Consider the following 24861-nt stretch of genomic DNA (forward strand, 5'->3'; position numbering starts at 1 on the left):
GTCTAGGAAGGTGAGCATCCAAACAGGCTAGGTCCCTCCAAAGCCAGTGCATGCAGTAGGATCAAAACCTAGTGCCATTGTCCTTGTCTTCTCAGCAGCCCTCATTGTCCGCCATATTCAGGGATTCCGGTTTGATCACATGCTCCATCAGTCCCAGTCCAGCTGGACTTGGTGAGCACCCATTAGATCATCCCCACCATCTTAGAGGGTGGGTGCACCCCTCGTGGTCCTGACTTCCTTGCTCATGTTCTCCCTCCTTCTGCTCCTCCTTTGGAACTTGGGATCTCAGTCCGGTGCTCCAATGTGGGGCTCTGTCTCTTTTTCCATCCATCGCCAGATGAAGCTTCTATGGTGATATGCAAGATATTCATCAGTATGACTATCAGTATGATCTAGCCATTTCCGGCTCCCTCTCCTCAGCTGCCCAAGTAACTAGCTGGGGGCATCTCCCTGGGCACCTGGGAAGCCCTCTAGAGTCAAGTCTCTTACCAACCCTAAAAAGGTTCCCTTAATTAAGATATATACTTCCCTGCATATCCACCCTTCCTTTATCCCAAACATCCCATTCCTCCAAGCTCTCCCCATCCTCTCCTTCACACTTTTCTCTCCCCATTTCCCCTTACCCCATACCACCCCACCCCCAAGTTCCCAATTTGTGCCTGGCAATCTTGTCTCCTTCCAATATCTAAGAGGATAACTATATATTTTTCTTTGGGTTTACCTTCTTATTTAGCTTCTCTAGGATCACGAATTATAGGCTCAATGTCCTTTATTTATGGCTAGAAACCAATTATGAGTGAGTACATTCCATGTTCATCTTTTGGGGTCTGGGTTGTCTCATTCAGAATAGTGTTTTCTATTTCTATCTATTTGCATGCAAAATTCAAGATGTCATTGTTTTTAACCGCTGAGTAGTACTCTAATATGTATATATTCCACACTTTCTTCATCCATTCTTCCATTGAAGGGCATCTAGGTTGTTTCCAGGATCTGGCTATTGCAAATAATGCTGCTATGAACATAGTTGAACAAATTCTTTTGTAATATGCTTGTGGCTTGCAGGAAGTACCACTGCCCTGTGTTGTCTTAAAGCAGGATAAGCAGCTAGGTTGCAGTCACAGTGGCTTTATTATTAGGCATTGGCAGGTGGACCTAGAACCAATGCTGTTCAGTAATGACATCTGGTTCTGCAGCACCAGCTCCTTCACTTAGTCCAGCAGTACTATGATAGAGCAGATGTTGTGGTGGCCTGACTAAAAGCAATGAATCTTTGACTCAGTTTCAGATGAGTTGGTGAGCCTTCTTCTGGTCACAGTAATGTCTTTTAAAGCTATTTAATTTTTAATTTCTTTTGTGAAACAAAGGAGGAAGGATATCTAGTTGCTCAAAATTGTATCATGTATTTCACTTGAAAGTAGTATCAGATTGAGAGTTACTCAAGTTAAGCCTAAATTAACTATTCTTGCTCTTGATCTTTTTTTTCATTTCCCTTGTAAAGTCTTCAAAAGTCAATGGTGTCTTAGAAATCTTTTTTTTTTTTTTTTTTTTTTTTGTCGTTTAATGGAAGGAGAGGAAAAAAATACTGGTGTTTTATGAAAACTGTAAGCAGATTTTTAGAGGAAACTCATACAAATATTGTTGTATTAAGTACTATTTGGGAGAAATAGGAAGCTTATAGAGTCTTTAAAAGGAGCATTGTTCTTGCAGAGGACCCAAATGCAGTTCCCAGTCCCTAAGCCCTGCAGTTTACAATTGCCTGTAACCGCAGATCCAGAGGATTTATTTCTTTTAGCATCCATGGACACCGTACTATTCTGCCAAAAGTCACATATGCACAAAATAATTGTTAAAAGTAATAAAAGTATTTTTTAAAAATTAATTTTCATCACTATTACAAAATAAAAGGAACCCAATTATGTTTTATAATAATTTTTGCTGTTATATCATTTTTGTCTAAATTTTTAAATTAAACTTGCTTTGTGATAGAGTAAAGCAATATAATATATGTACATTAATTACATGACATTATTCAATGCCAGATACGTTTTAAATTAAAAAAATACTTTTTTCACTTTGCTTACCTTCAAAAGTTTTGTTAATAATCAATCCAAAATTGATTTTTTTTGTTTTTTCTCTGTGAAAGTCACTCAATGTTGTAATTTAGCACCGTGTTCCCTGATTTTTTCAGTTATTTCAGGCTTCTTCATTACCTTGATTGCATTATCTTATACAGCGACCCAAAAGAAACTCTTGTATTTCTTTCATTATTTGACTTATAAGGTAGTGCATATATTTAGAATATTTTACTTTTCCTTCTTTTCTCTTTTTCATTTTAAGAAAATGGATGTCTATGTGTGACTAGGGAACAGAAAAAAAATTAACTTTTATTTTTCTTGAAGGCAATCTTACTGTTCATTCTATTACTCAGAGGTGCTGTGACCTTTGTCTTTCAAACTTTAACTTATATTCAATGGAAAATTATTGAAGTTATTCAACGTGATAACACATGCATAAGACTTTAGGGTATAGTTATCAAGAACAAAATATACTCACCTCATGGTGTTCTCATATGGCATGTTCTTGATTATTGTATGTATATAATTTTGATTATCATGTTTTTCATAACTGTTGTGGAACCATCATTTGTCTTTTAAACAAAAATTAGTGGAGCTTCTATTGGCAGAGTTTTTGCACTAAGCAAATATTCGAGAGGAAATTTCTATTTCCGAACTCCTAATTTTGACAGGTAAACTAATGTTAACACTAAAATCAGACATAACAATAAAATAATAACATGCTTGGCCTTAAGGAAGGGACTGATACAATCCTGTAATAGCATCAAGTTTGCTGATTGTAGCTTCTTATGTGAGCTGGGTGGTCAGTAGTACTCTTAAAACACAAAACTAATCTGAAAGCTACATGAAGAAAAAGAAAGGAACATATATGACAATTTCAACTTTGGTCATTTAGGTGACATTTTAAGTACTGAGTTAGATATGAGACAAGTTATTGAATTATGAAAAAGGCCAGAGCAATGGAAATTCAGCATAGGACAGGAAAGTTTATAAAATATCATACAGGTAAATAAAGAGGTCTAAGAGACACATGTTTTGAAATATAATCATACAGAAATCTTGCTTCAATTTATATACAAGATATATTGTATATAATTACACACACACATACACACATACACACACACAAACAATACATTATTACCATATCCTCACCTTGTAGGAAGATGTTAATGGAGAGTAGTTTATAGGAAAATGAGTTGCTTAAGTAATATGAGTATAGCTATAAAGTTGATAGTTGAATAGATGGAATATCTTTGTGGGAATAATCAAACAAACAAGTGAAAGTTGTAGTAATATTGAGTTGCAATTTAAAGGTATAAGATCAAAGTTAATCCCCCAGAGAGAACATGGCAAAAATCAATTTTATTTAGATGCCCATGGGAAATTTCACAGGAATGGCATGTAGGGTAATGCAGTCGTGTTGACATTGACTCAGTATAGCTTACTTTTGCATTATAGGGCCTCAAGATTTATCTGCAGAGATAAATGCCTTTGTGCTGCGACAAATTAAATCTTAACAAGATGAAAGCATGTGCGAGTTCCTTATGATGTGAAGAAGGAAGCCGTCAATTGTCCTAGTGGGTGTTTAGAGGTGGTTTAGAAAAAGGTGCCAAGGAAGTTATTATGGAAATTTCTTAGAACACATTACTTAACTAGTAACCAAGTACAGCAATTATCTTTCTGAACAAAAGATTTAAGATGAGGAACATTTGAGCAATGGAAAGTAGTTCAGGATAAGAAAATGTTAATAATATATTTCATGGTTCAAAGTATATGCTACACTTTATTGATGTCTTTTCACTTTTATTTTGCATGTTTATGCTAATTAATAAATTATCTTGGTTTTATATTTTATTGTCTTCATATTTGCTCTCCTGTCCTGCCCTTAATTTTCTGAAAAGAGAAAATGTCTCAGACCTTTCAATTTATCTACACATGTCACAGTGTGTACTGAACATCAGGTGGGTAATGAATATCTCATTCCTATAATAACCAGCATTGATGATAAATATCAAATAAAATATTTATCTAGAGTAAAAATCTAGCTGAGTGTACATACTATAGCTTCTAATATAGTCATTCTGATTATGATGTTCTGATTTAAATAAACAATCCAGAGACTTCAAGCTACTTCTAATGAATACTCAAGAATTATCCTGAGCAATATACAATTTAATATCTTCAAACTCAAAAATGAATATGTTTATTAAACTTCCTTATTTCAGGATACTCAAAATATAAAATAACAGCAATACACAGCAGCTTCTGAAGTATAAACTGTTTTGCTATTTCTCTTATTGATGTGAGAGTTCTACAATAAGACACACTCTAAATGCAAATTAAAAGCAAAACAAGACACTCTAAGTCTGAGAATTGCTTGTAGCTGGTTTGAATGTTTTGAAGGACTGTTGTTGCTTTTCTTCCAAAATATAAGGATATACACTTGTAAAAATAAAAAATATGGAGTTCAATCTAAAGCTTCCATCTTATCTCAAACCTCTTACCCCAACTGTCTCTCCATTTAGTATAAATTTAAAATATGAAAGCTTTTTGGTCATGAATCCAGCAGTAAAATGTGGAAGCTTAAAATAAAAACAATAAATATATCTTGCTGGCAATAGCTCACATATTTTTGAAAAATTAAAAAGAAAGTACCTGAAAATAATGTCTCTTCTTTTCCAACTTTTTGTAATAGAGTCTTTTACTTTACATTGGAAAACTTTTTATCATGGTTTTTAAAATATTATGCACAATGGTGTTAGGCACCATTAGGCACCCAAGATCCTGTAGTTACTCCATGATATTTCTTCTATTCCTGTTTCTTCTCCTCCCATTCCTCTTCTTTTTTCCCTTCTTTATATTTGAAACAGTCTCTATATTAAATATCACTGTTCTGGAAATTCAAATGTAGAACTTCTAACAGTGTTGAACTTGTTTTGAACTCACAGGCATACTTCTGAATCAGTCTCCTATGTATTGGGAAAAAGATAAGCAGCACTTTACCAAGATTCCTAATCATATTTTTAAGATTGCTTTTAACTGAATACAACTGGAGTACTACTAAAATGAAATATCACATCTGATATTTTAATATAGCACACATTATAATATTGGAGTCAATCATGAAATATTATTGATAAACTCTCTTATCTTTTATTAAGCACTATTTTTAGAATGTTTCATAACAGAGAAGTTGACCAATGGAATCGTATAGAAGACCCGGATCTTAAACCACAAACCTACGAACACCTGTTTTTTGATAAAGGAGCTAAAAGTACACAAAGGAAGAAAGAAAGCATCTTTAACAAATGGTGTTGGCATAACTGGATGTCAACCTGTAGAAGAATGAAAGTAGATCCGTGTCTATCACCATGCACAAAACTCAAGTCCAAATGGATTAAAGACCTCAATATTAATCTGAACACATTGAGCTTGATAGAGGAGAAAGTGGGAAGTACTCTACAACAAATGGGCACAGGGAACCGTTTCCTGCGCATAACCCCAGCTGCACAGACATTAAGGGCAACATTGAATAAATGGGACCTCCTGAAGTTGAGCAGCTTCTGTAAAGCAAAGGACATTGTCACAAAGACACAAAGGCAGCCTACTGACTGGGAAAAGATCTTCACCAACCCTGCAACTGACAAAGGTCTGATCTCTAAAATATATAAGGAACTCAAGAGACTAGACGGTAAAATGCCAATTAACCCAATTAAAAATTGAGGCGCGGAACTGAACAGAGAATTCTCAACAGAAGAAGTTTGAATGGCCAAAAGACACTTAAGGTCATGCTTAACCTCCCTAGCTATCAGGGAAATGCAAATCAAAACAACTTTGAGATATCATCTTACACCTGTCAGATTGGCTAAAATCCAAAACACCAATAATAACCTTTGCTGGAGAGGTTGTGGGGTAAGGGGTACACTCATCCATTGCTGGTGGGAATGCACACTTGTGCAACCACTTTGGAAAGCAGTGTGGCGGTTTCTCAGGAAATTCGGGATCAACCTACCCCAGGACCCAGCAATTCCACTATTGGGAATCTACCCAAGAGATGCCCAATCATACAACAAAAGCATATGCTCATCTATGTTCATAGCAGCATTATTTGTAATAGCCAGATCCTGGAAACAACCTAGATGCCCTTCAGTGGAAGAATGGATGAAGAAACTGTGGAATATATACATGCTAGAATACTACTCAGCGGTAAAAAACAATGACATCTTGAATTTTGCAGGCAAATGGATGGAAATAGAAAACACTATTCTGAGTGAGGTAACCCAGACCCCAAAAGATGAACATGGGATGTACTCACTCATAATCGGTTTCTAGCCATAATTAAAGGACATTGAGCCTATAAATTTGGGATCCTTGGGAAGATAATAAGAAGGTGAACTCCCAAAAAAAGATATAGTAATCCTCCAGGATATTGGAAGTAGACACGATCGCCAGGCAAAATTGGGAACTTGAGGGTTGGGCGAGACTGGGCCAAGGGAAGAAAAAATGTGAAGAGGAGAGAAAAATGTGAAGGGGAGAATGGGGGGAGCTCGGAGGAATGGGATGCTTGGGATATAGGAAGGGTGGATATGGGAGCAGGGAAGCATATATCTTAATTTAAGGAGCTACCTGAGGGTTGTCAAGAGACTTGACCCTAGAGGGGTTCCCAGGTTTCCAGGGAGACGCCCCCAGTTAGTTCCTTGGGCAGCTGAGGAGAGGGAGCCTGAAAAGGCCAGTTCCTATAGCCATACTGATGAATTTCTTGCATATCACCATAGAACCTCCACCTGACGATAGATGAAGAAAATGACAGAGCCCCACATTGGAGCACCGGACTGAGCTCCCAAGGTCCTGATGAGGAGCAGAAGGAGCGAGAACATGAGGGAGAAAGTCAGGAACGTGAGGGGTGCGTTCACGCATGGAGACGGTGGGACAGAACTAAAGGGAGATCACCAACTCCAGTTGGAATGGGACTGATGGATCATGCGACCAAACCCGTCTCTCTGAATGTGGCCAACAGCGGGGGCTGACTGAGAAGCAAAGGACATTGGCACTGGGTTCTGATTCTTCTGAATGGACGGGCTCTGTGGGAGCCTTCTCAGCTTGGTCGATCACCTTCCTGGACCTGGGGGGAGTGGGGAAGACCTAGGACTTAGCATAGAGTGGGGAACCCTGATGGCTCCTTGGCCTTGAGAGGGAGGGAGGGGAGGTATGGGTGGAGGGAAGGGGAGGGAAGGGGGAGAAGGAGGGGAGGGAAGGGGGAGGAGGAGCGGAGGGAGGGGGAGGAGGAGGGAAGGAGATGGAAATTTTTAAATATAAAAAAAAAAATAAACCATGAGAATGAAAAAAAAAAGAACCTACAAAACATAGTCAAATAGTTATCTTTTTTCTCTTTTCCCTATTTTTATTGATTTTTATTGAGCTTTACCATTTTCTCTGCTCCCCTCTCTGTCTTCCCTCCCCTTCAACCCTCCCAATTATCTTTTTTCATAAGGATCAAAGGACTGCTTGAAGGGGCGTGGTTGTTCAGCAGTTATGATTCACCAGACTAGCTTTAATATAGATATAATTCAGCATTAATAAAGGAAAGAAAGGGGAACTTACAAATCCAAGGTTCCAGCTAGAAGCGTAGGAAAACAAAGAGCAGGCGGGCCACAGGCCCCTAAGATTTTATAAGTCAATATTAGCCTAAGGGGGACATGCCTTTAGCCGAAGGGGGACATGCCTTACAAAACAAGGTGATTGGCTAGGCTTCCCCTTCATCTCCTCCTTTTGTCTAAATAAGACAGAACCAAACCAAATACAACTATATTCAGTAAGAACAAATAATAAATATAAAATTACAAACAACAAATAATATTAAGCAAGAAACATATAACAAAAGTTTTACTAAACATTTTATTTCAAGGAGTCTAAATAATGTATAGGGTAACTACAATTATCTAATCTTCAATCCCATCAAAGACCTGAGAAGTGAAGTAATATTACTTAAGCAACCAGGAAGTACAAACGAGAAACTTCCAAAATGTGCAACAAATGACAGGGACAACTGACTACCTGGACAATCACCCAAAGTTTCATTTTGCAATGTTGAGGCAACCAACTTTGGCTAAGGCCTAACACAACTGACATAACATTTTTCAAAGGCAAGGAACTTTTTGTAGAACTATCCTACCCTGTCTTGGCAAGATAAGACAATCCTGTTTTATCCACTTATGGATATTCTGTATCTTTGTCAGTAGTTGATATGGGCTTTTCTTTGCCCAAAGGCCAGTTCTGCCAAGAAGAAGACAAGCTCCCAGTGGAGTGCCTTTGGTGCTCAACATTCTCTCGGGAGTAGAGCAGTGTTGACAGCAGTGATTGTGTCTCATAAGTACAAAACTCTAGGTTAGATTAAAGGCCATTTTCTACAGCTCTTCAAAGAGGTCGAAGATTATACTATCTATACTAAATATAATTTCTATGTATCTAAAAAACCTGAATATTCTAAATATAAATATGACAAACATATATGACTATTGATATATAATTTTTGATACCTATCTAACTTGGAGACTAAGAGAATAAACAACTGTGCAATAAATGAGGACAATATCTTCAATCATAAACAATGTCAGTACATAAATAATATCAGAGGTAGAAATGTACATTGCAATATGATAAATATCTCAATATAACAATTGTTTTAAACAGAGGTAGAAGCATACTCTCATACAGAAGCATATTCACATACAATGTTCAATATACAAGAATCAACACCAATGCAATTTTCTAAAAACAATAATTCACAAATAACAATCATCCCATCAAACCAGGTAATCCCCCCTTTTTTTTCATAAACACCCCTGAGTCCATTTAATACTTCCCCCATCCCCTCAACCCTATAACAACTACTAAATGATGTCCCTAAACCTGAGGTCAAACTCTGTTGGGAGAGGGGGCGTCGTCCTCTAAGATTGCTTCCAGCTGACATGGGGGCAACGTTCTTCTCAGGGGGTCCCATGAAAGCAAATGATGGTAAAATTCCCAGAATACCATTTGGTAGAGGAAATTGTAACTAGCCCCTGAGTGTTTTGAGGAGGTCCGGCCAGAGTGTTGTCAAAATTGTGCACAATTTGAAACTGTCTTGTGTAGTTGGTACCAAAAAACAAGTCTAATGTTAGTGATATTAAAAACATGACGTCATAGTAACCAGGTGAAATTGATGTTGTGGGACCCCATCTTCATCCTGGAAACTTCAAAGATTACTGAAGGAAAATTTGTTGTTTGTTACAGAAAAGGTAAACATTATCTACAAAGACATATACAGACATATATATTCGATGGAAAGTATAATAAAGACAGACACAGATATGAGGAAAGGTAAAGAAAGTTTATCAAGTATCATTATTATTATTATTATTATTATTATTATTATTATTCTGTCCCATTTCATGGCTCCTGACCTGAGACAGAAACTCTGAGATATCTCTTATCAACAGGCTTGGAATTGAAGAGGGACTGAGCCATAGTTCAACTCCAAAACCAGCACTACATATAAATAAAAGCACAGTAATGTATATATACATATATATGTATATATATATACATATATATGTATATATATATATGTATGTAAAAAAATGTTTTGTACTTACTAAACCTATTTGGGTTCTGTGTTGATCCATACTGGGTTGTAACTAGTGTCCATCCATCAGTATTTAAATATTCAGGGTACCTTAAGTTCTTTGAAGATGAGTGGTTTCCTGTGGAGATAAGAAAAGAACCCTGCCCCCAACCTATATGCTTTTCTTACCATCTGTATGATCATCATCCTTGTGAATGAATTATTTTCCTTTTCCAAGAGGCTTCTCCTCTTCAAACCGAACTTTTATTAATTTTGACGGTATCCACACTTTTTCCTCTCCTGTGGAGACAAGAGCAAAACCCCTTCCCCAACGCAGCATATCTCCTGGCTTCCATGGCGAGGTCAGCACATCCTTGAAATAAACTGGTTGATTTAATTCAGCAGACTTTTCCAATGTCTTTCTGCAGCTGTTGTCCCCTTCTCATTAGCATTGAGAAAATTCAAGGTTAATAGGGCACTATGTAACCTATTTCTAGGGGTATTTTCCACCCCTTTATGTTTGCTTAACATATCCTTTATAGTTCTGTTTGATCTTTCTATGACTGCTTAACCTGTAGGATTGTATGGTATACCTGTAACATGCTTAATATTGTAATAAGCAAAACACCGTTTCATTTTCCTAGAGACATAATATGGACCATCATCCGTCTTTATTTGTGTAGGTATACCCATGATGGCCATAACTTCTAATAAATGAATGATTACTGAATCAGCTTTTTCTGAGCTTAAAGCAGTTGCCCATTGAAAACCTGAATAAGTGTCAATGGTATGGTGTACATATTTTAATTTGCCAAATTCTGCAAAGTGAAACACTTCCATCTGCCAGATTTCATTCCTTTGAGTGCCTTTTGGATTAGCCCCTCCAGGCAGTGGTGTTTAGTTATAAAAAGAGCAAGTAGGGCATTTCTTTAGCTTGTTGCCATGTAATAGAAAACTCTTTCTTCAAGCCTTTGCTATTGACATGATGATTTTTATGAAATTCAGAGGCCTGCAGCATACCACCAATCAACAATTGATCAATTTCTGCATTACCTTGTGCAAGAGGACCTGGCAGACCCATATGGGATCAGATGTGTGTTAAATACATAGGGCAAAGCCTCTTCCTGATCATGTCTTGTACCTGGATAAACAATGAGGTTAGTTCTGTATTATCAGGTATAAAATCAGCAGTTTCAATATGTAAGATAACTCTTTCTGCATATTGTGAGTCAGTAACTATATTAAGAGGTTCTTTAAAATCCCTTACCACCATAAGAATGGCATATAATTCTGCCTTCTGGACAGAATCATAAGGACTTTGTTCCACCTTACTCAAATCTTCTGATTTGTAACCTGCCTTCCCTAATTTATTAGCATCAGTATAAAATGTACGGGCTCCAATTATCAGAGTATCACGGATGATTTGAGGAAGAATCCAAGAAGTTCTCTTTATAATGTTAAGCCTCTTGCTTTTTGGATAGTTGTTATTGATTTCTCCAAAAAAAATTAGCACAAGCTCCTTGCCATGATTCGTTATCTTCCCACAACTTTTTTAGTTCATCAGCAGTGAAAGGCACTATAATTTCTGCTCGGTCTATGCCTGCTAGTTGACAAAGTCTCAATTTGCCTTTTATAATTAATTCAGAGACTTTATCCACAAGTTTTTATTTTCTTACTTGGTTTATGTGGCAAAAAGATCCATTCTAAGATAATATCATCTCTCTGCATTAAAATTCCTGTAGGAGGAATTTCGGAAGGCAATGATGAGAATACAACTGAGCTCTGGATTCACCCTGTCCACATGTGTCTCTTATAATTTCTCCTCAATCATTCTCAGCTCCTTTTTTGCTTCAGCTGTTAATTCTCTGGGACTGTTTAAGTCTTTTTCACCATCCAAGGTTTTATTTAAATGAATTATCATATCAGGTGTTATCCCAACAGCCGGTCATAAGCTGGAAATGTCTTCTAATAACCTTTGAAAGTCATTGAGAATCTGTAACCGATCTCTCCTAATTTGTGCCTTTTGTGTCTTAATTTTTTGTAAACCTATTTTATAACCTAGATAATTAACAGAATCTCCTCTCTGAATTTTTTCAGGAGCAATCTGCAATCCCCATTTAGGTAAAAGTATTTTTACTTCTTCAAACAGTCTTTCTAAAGTAGCCATGTTTGAATCAGATAACAGAATATCATCCATGTAATGATAAATTATAGACTTGGGAAATTGCTTGCATATTATTTGCAATGGTTGATTTACAAAGTATTGGCACAGGGTGGGAGAGTTCAACATGCCCTGTGGGAGGATAGTCCACTGGTATCTCCTTGTAGGTTGAGAGTTATTATAAGTAGGCACTGTGAAGGCAAACTTTTCTCTGTCTTTTTCTTGTAAAGGTATAGTGAAGAAACAATCCTTTAAATCAATAACTATGAGAGGCCATCCTTTTGGTAATAAAGAGGGCAGAGGAATTCCAGATTGCAGAGAGCCCATAGGTTGAATAACCTTATTGATAGCCCTGAGATCTGTCACCATTCTCCATTTACCAGGTTTTTTCTTAACCACAAATACAGGAGAATTCCAAGGGCTGGTAGATTCTTCTATATGATGAGCATTTAATTGCTCATATATTAGCTGTTTTAAAGCCTGCAACTTTTCCTCAGCTAAAGACCATTGCTTTGTCCATATTGGTTTCTCAGTCAACCATTTTAGAGGCAGGGCTGTTGGTATCTCTGAAGGGCCATCAATTGCTTTGCATTCTTGTACAGCCCAAATGGCCGGTTTCCACCTTTTGTAATATCTTTTAATATTTTCCTCAGTAATATAGGCTCTAGAAGCAGTAGGAATGTTAATTTGGGTATTCTATTACTGCAATAGGTCACGGCCCCATAAATTTACTGCAATATTGGCTACATATGGCCTTAATTTTCCTATTTGTCCTTCTGTCCCTATGCATTCAACCCATCTCGTGCTCTGCCTTACTTGAGATAGGGTTCCAATTCCCAGGAACTGAACATTTACATCCTGAAGAGGCCAATACGGATGCCAAGATTCTGGAGTAATGATACTTACATCCGCACCTGTGTCCAGTAGGCCAGTAATAAAAACGCCATTTACACACACTCTTAACTTTGTCTTTTTTCATTTATAAAAAGTCTGCCAAATACACGTAACTCATCTTCAGGCCATTTTTGCTTTTAACAGCAGGCATGGGGCTTTCTAATTTTCCTGACAAGGCATGTTCTCTGTAGTAACCAGAAATGACTGGACCACATTCATCATGGGGGCCTGCGAGAGGCTCCCCATTGCGTTTCCCAATGGCAACAGATTTCCTTGTCTATCTCTTGTTGACTTACACTCATTTGTCCAGTGTCTGCCTTTCCCACATCTCCTACATATACCTGAAGGCTGAGTCCTACGTCTGTTATTTCTAGAAGAGGCATTATTATTATTATTATTTATTATTATTATTATTATTATTTCTAGAAATCCGTTGTCTGCAATTCCTTTTCATATGTCCCATTTTGCCACAATTAAAACATTTGGTAACTTGATGCCTCCTTTTTGCATTAGAAATAGCTTCTTCTACCCATGCTTCAGTGCCATAGTCAAATGATTCAACATTCGTTGTATGCAAGACCCATTCATCCACAGGCGCCGATCTGATCTTTAAAGGCCCCAGGATCCTTTTGCACTCCACATTGGCATTCTTATAAGCCAAAGACTCAATTATTAAACGTCTTGCTTCTGGGTCAGGATTATCCCTATTTGTACAGCTTTAGTTAGCCTTGTAAAAAAATCACTAAAGGGTTCTCTCTGACCATGTTTAACTCTGATATATGATTCCAGTCTCTGTCCTGGGTCTTGAACCCTGTCCCAAGCCTTTTAAGGCTGTGGAGTACATATAGATAAGGTGTGTTCATCAGAATTAGCTTGTTCTAGAGGATAGGAGAAGAAAGTTCTTCACCTAGAATTTGATCTAGGGAAATCTCAATTCCCTTTGCTCTTTTCTGCTGTTTCTAAAAGTTCTAGCCTCTTGTCTTAACATGTATTTTCCAATTTAATTGTGATCCACTCTCTAGAACAGCTGATACTAATTGTACCCAATCGTGGGGCATTGCCTTGTTGCTATAGACCAAGTTTTGAGCATCTCTCTAACAAAGGACCGAATGTAGCCCAAAATTCATAGCGGCTTGTTAATTTCTTTGAGATTCATTCATACGGACAGGTTCCCATGTATATTCCTTGATGACCCTAGGGTTTTGGAAACCAGTCACCCTTTTCTGATATTATTGTAAAGACAGGTAGGAACTTTATGGAAATTATCCTGGAGAGTTTTACTCATTGACGGAGTTAAATTTTGCCTTTTCTACCGGTTTGCTCATGGCTCATAGAGTCTATAGTTTCCTCATTCTTTTCTAATCTGTGCACTATTGACTTCTGTAAGGCCTGGATCTCCTGTCCAGAATTATGCTCCAAGGCCTTCATGGAGGATTCCAAAATATGAAGTTTGTCCAGTAGAGTTAATGTCTCATCCTTGGATAGAATTTTCATGGCATGAATTGTGCCTTCTTGTATTGACAATCTGTCAGTCAATCTATCATATCCTTTAGACAAAGTCTGATTGTCACATTCAGCAGTTTTTAATTCTCTCTGATAATGTTTTAGTTCCTACAGACAGGGACTGAAGGTTTACGATCCAAATCAGCTGTTCCCTCCTCCGCAGCAATGAATCTATCCTTAATATCAGACTGTAGTTTTTTCTAAATTTTGCTCAGTTGACAGAGCCATATCAGACAAAGACCTATTACCTTCCTTGAGAACTTCAAACTCTGTCTTGAGGAGGTTGGTGTCAGTCTGAATTGTTTTTGCAAATACCTCTACCGACTTAAAGTTGTCACTCAAAACATTTGTGCCCTTTCTTAAGCATTCAACCTCTGTCCTAAGAATCCTTGTTTCATTCTGTAAGGACTTTATCATTTTTCTATTTTCAAACCATGTAAGGAAGAAACCAAATACGAGAAAAATTGCAAGCCCTATAAATATCCAAGTTATGGGAATATCATATGTATCCTGCAATATTTCTACCATAGTATAATTAAATAGGCTGCAGAAGCTTTCAACGGTTATATGGCCAGACTTTTTTTTTTAATCAAAAGAAATTTTACCTGTAATGACCATTCCCTGCCAGTAGGTGGCAGGGTGCACCTAGATCCACATGGCCGAAAAAGTCAGAACCAGAAAGGAAATTCTAAAAAATAGAAACTCACAAACCATGCACTGTGTGGCTTATAGCTGGGCGGGGAGGGCGCTGCAGTGAGGGGATAAGGTGGCCCAGGGAGCCTGCTTGGATCGAGTCATGTGCCCTGTGGTCCACTTGCTGGCTCGCTCCCTGGCTGGTTGCTCAGGCCTTACTTCACTATTGTGGCACAGGCAGTAACCGCTCTGCAGGAGTGCCAAACTGAGTCCACAGTCCCGGCAGAGGAAGCCGGGAAGCTGGTCAGGTGTGCACTGTGACAGCAGAGGGTTGCGCTTGTTCACCAGTGGCTGCACAAGCTCGAACACTGGAATGCAGGCAGTAACTGCTAGTCTCCAGCAGGTCAGGGCTGATGCCAAACTCAGCCAGGACTGTTGCGCCTGAGGGGTTAGCGAGCTGGGGCTGAGTCATCCGCACATGTCCTGAGCTCCGTACAAGCAGGGCTGGGACTGGCTAGTCTGGGAAACTGCGCTGAAGCAATCAAAAGCTTAAGGCTGAATCCCTGCCACTCAGCTTGGGAACTGGAGCTAGGCTCCCAAATGCCCCGAGTTGGACACCAAATGAAGGGGCATGGTTGTTCAGCAGTTATGATTCACCAGACTAGCTTTAATATATATATATATATATATATATATATATATATATATATATTTCAGCTTTAATAAAGGAAAGAAAAGGAAACTTACAAATCGAAGGTTCCAGCGAGGAGCGCAGGAAAACAAAGAGCAGGCAGGCTACAGGCCCACAAGATTTTATAAGTCAATATTAGCCTAAGGGGGACATGTCTTTAGCCAAAGGGGGACATGCCTTACAAAACAAGGTGATTGGCTAGGCTTCCCCTTCAACTGCTAGCATTTAATTCATAGTGAAATAAATGCCCTCTTTTCAAAAAACATTAAAATATATATACTGTGTATACTATATTACATAATTCTTACACAATTTATATTCACAAGTATCCATAAAACTATTACAATTCAGTATAAAGTTAAATATTCCATTAAGAGAGTTCTATCCCACTCTAGACTTACAGAGGTAGTGAATAGACAAAAATTTCCTTCTTCTTACTTTTATCTTTTACAATTTTTTTTCTGATAAATAACCACAATCACACAAATTTATGAAGTAGCTTTCTATACTTATCATTTTCATTGAAGAAATAGAATCAAGCAGTGACAGGTCTCAAATATATCACTGAAAGATAATTTCTGCAAAGCATTCTGGACATAACATAAATTTTGGTAGCTAAATTTAATAAGAAAGATTTTTTTCCAGGCAGTGGTGGCACATGCCCTTATGTCCAGCACTAGGGAGGTAGAGGCAGGTGGATCTCTATGAGTTCAAGGCCACAAGAGCTAGCTCCAGAGCAGGCTATAAAACTACCAAGAAATCCTGCCCTCCCCCCCAAAAAAACAAAAACTAACCAAACAAACAAAAAGAATTTTTTTTTCTTTCTAATGTTTCTTTGAGAACTTTTGCTGTTATTTTTAAAATCAATTCCTAGTGGGTTATTTTTTACTAATAGTTACTCTTTTCAAATTTTATCTGAATGTCTATAATAATTCAGTGCAAATGAGTGTAGTGGGGAGGTGAGCAGGCTTATTTTCATCCTGCCCGGCTCCTAGCCACCTGGCTAGCTTATGCCCCAAAATAACAACACACAAACTGTATTCATTTAAACACTGCCAGGCCCATTAGTGTCAGCCTCTTACTCACATCTTGATTAACCCATACCTAATAATCTATGTAGCACCACGAAGTGGTGAATTACCGGGAAGATTCTAGCATACGTCCATCTTGGGCCGGAGTTTCATCACGGCTGGCTCAGAGAGGAGAGGTATGGCATCTGACTGAGCCATCTACCTCACTTCCTTCTTTTTGTTCTGTGTACTCCACCCACCTAAGGGCTGGCCAAGGCAGTTTCTTTATTAATTAACCAATGAAATCATCAGATAGATAGAAGACATACCTACATCAAGTGAGATTATGTTGTTTTATTTAATTGCAGGCATGCAAAACTGCAGCACAAACATGAGGTCAACTTAATTTCATAATACAAAATTAATCCATCAAAAAGGACTGCTTGGTTAAGAGAGTTTGTCCATCTCAATAAGTGATGACCATTTAAGCTCCTTACTTATTTCCTTGCAATGCTTTTGCATGTTCAATAAAAATCAATGTGGGTGAAAGGCTATGAAATCCTTACCAATGAAGTTGAGAGAAAAAAATAACACACTAACTTGAAAATATACTTCAGCTACCTGTCATGAGCTAATTTAAAAAAAGACATTTAATGTGAAGAAGTGCACCCCTTGCCAGCAGTATCAGTGACTTTTGTAGATAATTCAGCACATTCAAATCTTAAAAAGCATTTGCTGTCTCCCTGTCTTCATATCTGAGAGCAGCATTGTTTCTCCATGGGATTAGCTAGTTCAACTTAGTGTAATAAGTTTAGAAGCAAAAGGCAAATTGTTCTCATACTGAATTCTCCCTACTACTATTTAAAATAGCATCCTTTTCAGTAGAGTGGTCTAACTGCTTGACACCAAAATACAAAACTATGATGTTATATATTTCCAGTATTTTGAAAATATATAAAAAAGGAATAGCTTTAAATGTTGATTTCAAAGGAGCAATATAACAAATATGACTGCTGTCTGAAGTTTTCCTATAGTTTTGAAGGAGAACAAATGAGTTACAAATAACACTTGAGTCTCATTTGTCATAAATAGAAAGACAAATTTACTGCATAAAAAGTAGAAAGATTAAAAACATGTAAGAATGATTAGGAAGTAGAAAAGTGTCACTTTAATTTCTGACTCCAGCTTGACTCTCAACAGTGTGATGCCGTTTATATCTTCTGAAACCCTGGCTTACGATATACGGGAGGGCTTTCATTACTTCATCTTTTCATTACGCTTACCTTTGATCCTGTCAAGATTTTCAAGCATTTATAGGAAACCTATCTTTAATCTTTATATTTTATAACTCATCTTATTTTTAATTATTTTTACTTTATTATTTCATTACACTGGATATCAGTAATTTGCCATAGTGTATTTTATTTACATTTTTATTAAAGTTGGCATAGAAGCAAATATTAGTCAATTGAAACAGAAGAAGTTTCTAGCAATTGATATTTCTTCTTATTAATGTTGCAGTTGATTTCATCTTGGGGAAAGTTTCTTTCACCCAAATACCTGTTGAAGAGGCAAGTCATCCCTTCCTGCTGAAGTTTTAAGAAGGTTCATAGGAAAGAAAAGTATGCCTTGTTTAAAAGAAACATGGTGGTTAATTTGAAGAAATTTCAGAGTTAACAATTTAGAAGACACTAAGTAAAATGATAGAAAAGTAAGGAAAATATGTTTAAAGAAGGAAACATGATGTGAGAAATACAGAATTAAATCATTTTAAATCTGTTACCTAATAACACCTGAATACAGAGGTCAGGAGCAAATGTATCATTTTAAACAATTGATGACCAGGAGCAATCTTGAGAAGAGTGATATTTGTCACCTAGTAGGTAGAGACCAATATAAGGGGGACTCTAACAGTATTTGTAACAGGCTGGATATAGAAAATGAGGACAGCATTGGTCCATTAAAGGGATGAAATTGGGCAGGGATTATCTAAATACTAGTTCTATTCATTGAATATGAATTCATTATCTTCCACTCAGGATCATCCAGAGAAAAAGAAAAAAAGTAGAAAAAAGGATGGATGTATAAATAGATATACAGACAGACAGACCAAATATCCAACCCACTAACCAACAGACAGTCAGACAGATAATAGAATTGTCTAATGGAGTCTAAGAAGTTCTGACACCTTCTGTCTTCATTCTGGGAAACTAAATTTATAATTTAGTCTTGAGCATAAAGATCTGTGCTTTAACTCTTCTTCTAATAGAGAACTCTGAGAAACCAAGTAACAGCTGATTAAAAAATGGAAACACTGAACTCAAAAAGCATATAAAATAATACTTTATAGCATGAAAATTTAATATTTTAAGCTTCATGAAATGGAGAATTAATGCTTTTACTAATCATTTTAATCAATAATTATAAATACCTATGGCAGCAATATAATGTTCTGCTAAACATAAATATTATATATTAACTAACTCAATCTATTTAAGAGTCAGAGTTCCTGCTGGTAGGCCCCAAAAAGCTGGCATTTTAAAATGGTATGACTTTTATTTTTGCAACTTCTGGATCAGGAAAACCTCACTTTAAGGAGCTGTGGCATTCCACCAGCAAACAGTGAGAAGCTGTGTTAAACACTGTATTTTTGTGTTTAGAATTAAGCTCTCTCAGGTTTTTAAGTGGATTTTAGTTTTCCATGTTGGTGCCAATTTGTAGGAGGAGGGTCCTTTTTGTTCATCTTGGCCTCCCAGCTACCTTAGACCTGAAATAATCACACAGAAATTGTACTAATTAAGTAGCTGCTTGGCCCATTATCTCTAGCTTCTTATTGACAAACTCTTACATCTTAATTTAACCCATCTCCATTAATCTCTGGATCACCATGTGATTGCAGCCTACCAGCAAAGTTTTAGCATGTCTATCTCCCATGGTGGCTCCATGTCATCTCTCTGACCCCGACTTTGTCTTCCCATGCTATAGGCCAAGCCAGTTATTTATTCATGAACCAATGCAAGCAAACATAGACAGAGTACCTCCCACATCATAAAATCATACAGGACTTATCATCGGTACATAGCTTATATTATCAGAAATTATGAACTTACATATGAACTTTAGTTCCAACCAGGACCTCCTCCTTCTTGCTAGGTAGCTAATATTCTGTTGAGTACCTCGGGTACCTTCCCTTTGTCATCTGATAATGGATACCTCTATTAATTTTGTTCATAAGTTATTATGACTGTTGAAGGGATGAGCACAGAAATACAATATCAATAAGATTTACAGATATTTTCCCATTAGGTGTATGGCATTGGTAAAAATGAGTTTCAAATTACTTATATGTACCCATCAATACTGTTAAAAGCAAATATTCTTTACTTCACTCAATGATATGAATGTGAGGAATAAGGATACGGTCATTTTGGAAATTTATGAGAAGAAAAAAAATAACACTTATTTTTTGTTTGGTTGACAAAGAATTTATTAACCAGATTTAGTTTCAAAGCATGCTGCAGATTCTTTCAAGTTAAATGTATGTCTTATTCCTAATGAGCAAGATGAAGATGGAAATAGAAGATACTTTTGCTAATCTCTTTTCTAATTTCCTGATGTATGATAAGTGTAACTTATTTTATATGCATTGATTTTCAGTTTTTGTAACTTTGGTTTACGAAGAAGAAACATGATCTCAGAATAGGAAATTTCATTTTGTTTTTTTTTTTTTCCTGGCATGTCTCTCAACTCTTATCATCAGTAGATGGCTGTTTTTTAAAGAAAAAAATTCACATTTTTCTTCATTGACTTTGATCTGTTCTGAAGTATTAGACGACATTAGTTTTGTCAGCATGTCCAGTGGACTCCCCGACACTGAGGGACGCCTGGATTTTCAGTGGTTTCCGTATGTGTAATCTGATATCTCTAGAGCATGATGTTTGGAGTGTGAGGCATGTCTTTGCCCTATAACTTTGGTTATGTTTAATGAATTCAAAAATTATAAAGCTCAATTGTTCTTTAATAGAAATTAATTTACAGAAAAATATAGAAAAATCAACAAAAAGAATCACATTTATTTCAGTGGTTTATATATATCAACCAATCTTCATGTCAGTCTTATAACATATGTTATATATTTCAGCATATAAAATGCTATATGCTTTGATAATGCAAGATATATGATATATTATAATACTCATAATAGAGGCTAATGGATAATATTTTTCCACTCTGAGAAGTAAAACATAGATATGTTTTGTGGAACATTGGTAAAAAACATTTGCTACTATTTTAGAGAACAGACAAAAATATTAGTATTTTAATATATAACATCAATCAATAAATGTGCTAATTGTTCCTCAAATGCACAAAGTTGCCTAGCCATTTTTGCAACTGAAGCACATACAAAAATTCCATGATGAATCAGATCTATTTATTTGGAAGCACTCAGAGTATATACAAATTAAAAACTTTAACTTGGGATATGACATTTTTCAAGCAAAATAACTCACCAATAAGCATTAATCAGACTTCTTTTCTTTTTCTATCTAAAATCCTAAGTGATGTCTTTGAATGTGCACACTGTTATGGTTGAGAGTAGAGTAATGTACCAACATTACTGGAGATTAGTGAACAGCCCTTTACCCTGAATAATTAGCATGCTTCTACAGAGGATATTTATTAGTCTCATTGTTACCTGTACCAGAAGATGATAACACTGACACCTAATTTTACAAATAAATATGTAGCCCTTGAAGAATACTTTAAAAGTTCTTGGATAAATTATGAAATACTGTGTTATGTGTCCATCTGGGGATATGACAAGTATCATGAAATTAGATACATTTCAGATATGTTGCATTGAGTGAGCTTTGTGTTTTAAGGAGGAAACTGTCTAGTTTAATATTAAATCTTAGCATTGCATTTGAAATTTCTGAAACTAAACATCTAAGAGTGGTGTGATTGAAATATAGCTATGATGTTGTGTTTACTATAATTTACAGGCAGTCAATAAACTTTGCTATTGTTTTCTTTGTTAAAATTATATAATGTATGTTGACGGAGGCCACATGTTGGTTCTTGGATGCACAGCCCAAAAATAATCACACAGAAACTATATTATTGAAATCACTGCATGGCCCATTAGCTCTAGCTTATTATTGGCTAATTCATACATCATAATTTAACCCATCTCCATTAATCTGTGTATGATCATGAGGTCAAGGACCTCTACCACAACATGTTTGTCTCTGACCATGGCTTCATGGCTTCTCCTGACTCTGCCCCCTTTTCCCCAGCATTCAGTTTAGTTTTCACCGCCTACCTATGTTCTGCCCTATCAACAGGCCAAAGCAGTTTTTTTAATTCATTAATGAAACTACATGTAATCACAGCATAAAGAGGAGACTCCCACATCAAATCTACTCTTTATTAAATTATAAGTATAATGACAAAATGTGCTAGTATTTCCTGGTATCCAAATGTTGGATAAGATACTATTTTGGTAGTCACCTATTCTTTCTCTTTGCTCACCTTCATATTCTTTACATTCCTAGGCATTCTTCCATCTTCAATGCTCCTCATAAAAGTATTTTGATTATATACACACACATATATATGTGTATGTGTGTGTAATATACTTTTGATATTGTAATATAATTTTAGCATTTCTCCCCTCCTTGCTCCCTCTAATCTTTCAAATCACCCCTATGATTTATTTCAAAGTCATGGTATATTTTTTAAAAATAGGCCTTAAAATAATGTTGTGTCTATCTGTTGCAAAAAGAATTATTATTAAGAAATATTTATGTCTATAAAAATACATGTATTTAAGAACAACTTCTAGAAAAAGAATCTATGAATTTGAAATGAGCAAGGGAGGGGTATGTAGAAGGGTTTGAGGGGAAGAAAATGGAATAAGAAAATGATATAATATTTTTAAAAAGAGGGCTCGAAAGATGGCTCAGTGGTTAAGAGCACAGGCTGCTCTTCCAGAGGTCCCGAGTTCAATTCCCAGCAACCACATGGTGCTCACAACCATCTATATGAGATCTTGGTGCCCTCTTCTGGTGCACAGTCATACACGGAGGCAGAATGTTGTGTACATAATAATAAATAAATAAATAAATAATAAATAAATAAATATTTTAAAAGAGATATATTTTTAAAAATGTGACTCTGATCTCATTCATCTCAGGGGCTTTGCTTGTGGTCTAAACATTCCCTGGAGGCCTCATGTCCAACCATTACTTTTGAGAGGGTTGAACATATGAGGTTTTATAATATTCCATGAATATTCAGAATATTTTTAGGTTTACTTCAAACAGGTTTACTTTAAGCTTATGTCTATAAAAGGGGAAGGGAACACTCCTTTTCACAGTTCAATTTATTTGTCCTTTATTTCAAATCCAAATAATATCTGATTCAGAAAGGTTTAAATTTACTCTATTTCTCACTGCATCTCTTTCAGGTTTCTGCCTCATCTGTCCGCATACTGACTATTTCTGATTTTAGCAATGGTCTGGTCTATCTCTTGCTAAGAGAAATTCTCTGATGATGGGTGAGGACTGTACCTATCTGTGAGAAGGAAGATGTACCATTAGTGCACTTAGGGATCATGCTGCTTTAGCAAAGTGGTGATTGTTATTTCTCCTTCAAATTCTATGACTTCACTAGTCGTAGGCAAGTGACTAGGTTTCAAGTACCTGGCATGATTTTCCTCTTTTTGAGAAAACCTTAAGTCCAATTAGACCAACCCTGATTATTGCCAAGGAAACTGCTAAGCATAACTTTGTTTCCTGTGTACATTTAACTTTCTCACAACTTACCCATCTCAAGGATTGTTCTCTCTCTTTCAAATTGTTCTTTCTCTATCTCTTTAAAAGTATCCTCACTATATAATAATTTAACCAAGAAGATATATGTAGAAATATATAGATATAGATATATAGATAGATAGTTGTCAAAGTCTCTATGAATCCTAGTTACTGTATTCTTAATTATCTAAAATGAATTTTTTCAAAATTAATAAAAATATGCTTGAATTTTTTATAAAAGTGATATAGGATGTATTTTTCATCTGAGATGGAATTGTTAAAAATCATGATGTTTATCTGTTATATCATCAATTTGGTAATTAAGTTATCCTGCTCTCACTGCATCCTATTTTGTGATTACTCATACATCCAGATGGTATTAATGTTTTTCATAAAAATGTTTGTGATGGCAGAACCATTAGTAATGTTTGACCTGTGTAATTAATTGAATTTATAAACTTGTTTTTGATAATTTGGGTTGACAACTAGTTAAAAACATTACATATCGTCATTTTTGGCACTCTATTTTATGTGGTGTGTTTTTCTTCTACCATTTAAAACAAGTACATTTACCAAGCCTACAGGTTCTCCACTTCAACAGTAAATTTGTGCTGGATTTAAACAGTCATCTCTTATGAAGCTTTTAATTAATTACAAAATATGATTGGATATGCAAGTTTTAAAGGAATGATGTCACATGGAGAAAGCAACATGGTGTAGATAATATTTGGTAGCTTTACCTTCAGTCTTCAGACCACAACTTGCAGATGCTTGCACCATTCTTACCTTGAGATGAAAGGGTTGTGACTTAGAAACCTGCTTTTAAAGGAGGATCTTTTACAAGTTATTAACCAACTGTGACATGTTGATGTATAAACTAAATGATTTGACTGAGTTTCACACTATCTAAAGTTCTTTCCATAGGGTGAGAGATACAACCAATCAACATGATGACACAGGGTGCCATCTTTTACATTTCATTATGTTTGTTCTGTTCTCCTTAATTTTACTAGGGTCCTATGTGTGACCCTAGGTTTGGAACTATCTATTTTATGTGGCCTCACCATTGAGTATAATCAGATAGGATTCCATTGTAGAAAGGAGCGGCGGGCTGTGTCCCACCACCCTGCTAGCTTTGCCCAAAATAATTACACGGAAACTGTATTCTTTTAAAACACTGCCTGGCCCATAGTTTTAGCCTCTTATTGGCTAATTCCCACATCTTCCTTTAACCCATATTTAGTAATCTGTGTAGTACCACGAGGTGTGGCTTACCAGGAGAGATCTTAACCTGCATCCATCTCGGGGAGGAGAAGCATGGAGACTCCTATGGTGACTGCCTGAAGCATCTCTCCAACTCTTTCCCCGAATTCTGTTCTGTCTACTCCACCTACCTCATTTTCTGTTCTCTTAAAGGGCCAAGGCAGTTTTCTTTATTAATAATGAAAGTAACACATAAACACTCCTCCATCA

Source organism: Arvicola amphibius, chromosome 1, assembly GCF_903992535.2.
Source record: "Arvicola amphibius chromosome 1, mArvAmp1.2, whole genome shotgun sequence".
NCBI classification, from domain to species: Eukaryota; Metazoa; Chordata; class Mammalia; order Rodentia; family Cricetidae; genus Arvicola; species Arvicola amphibius.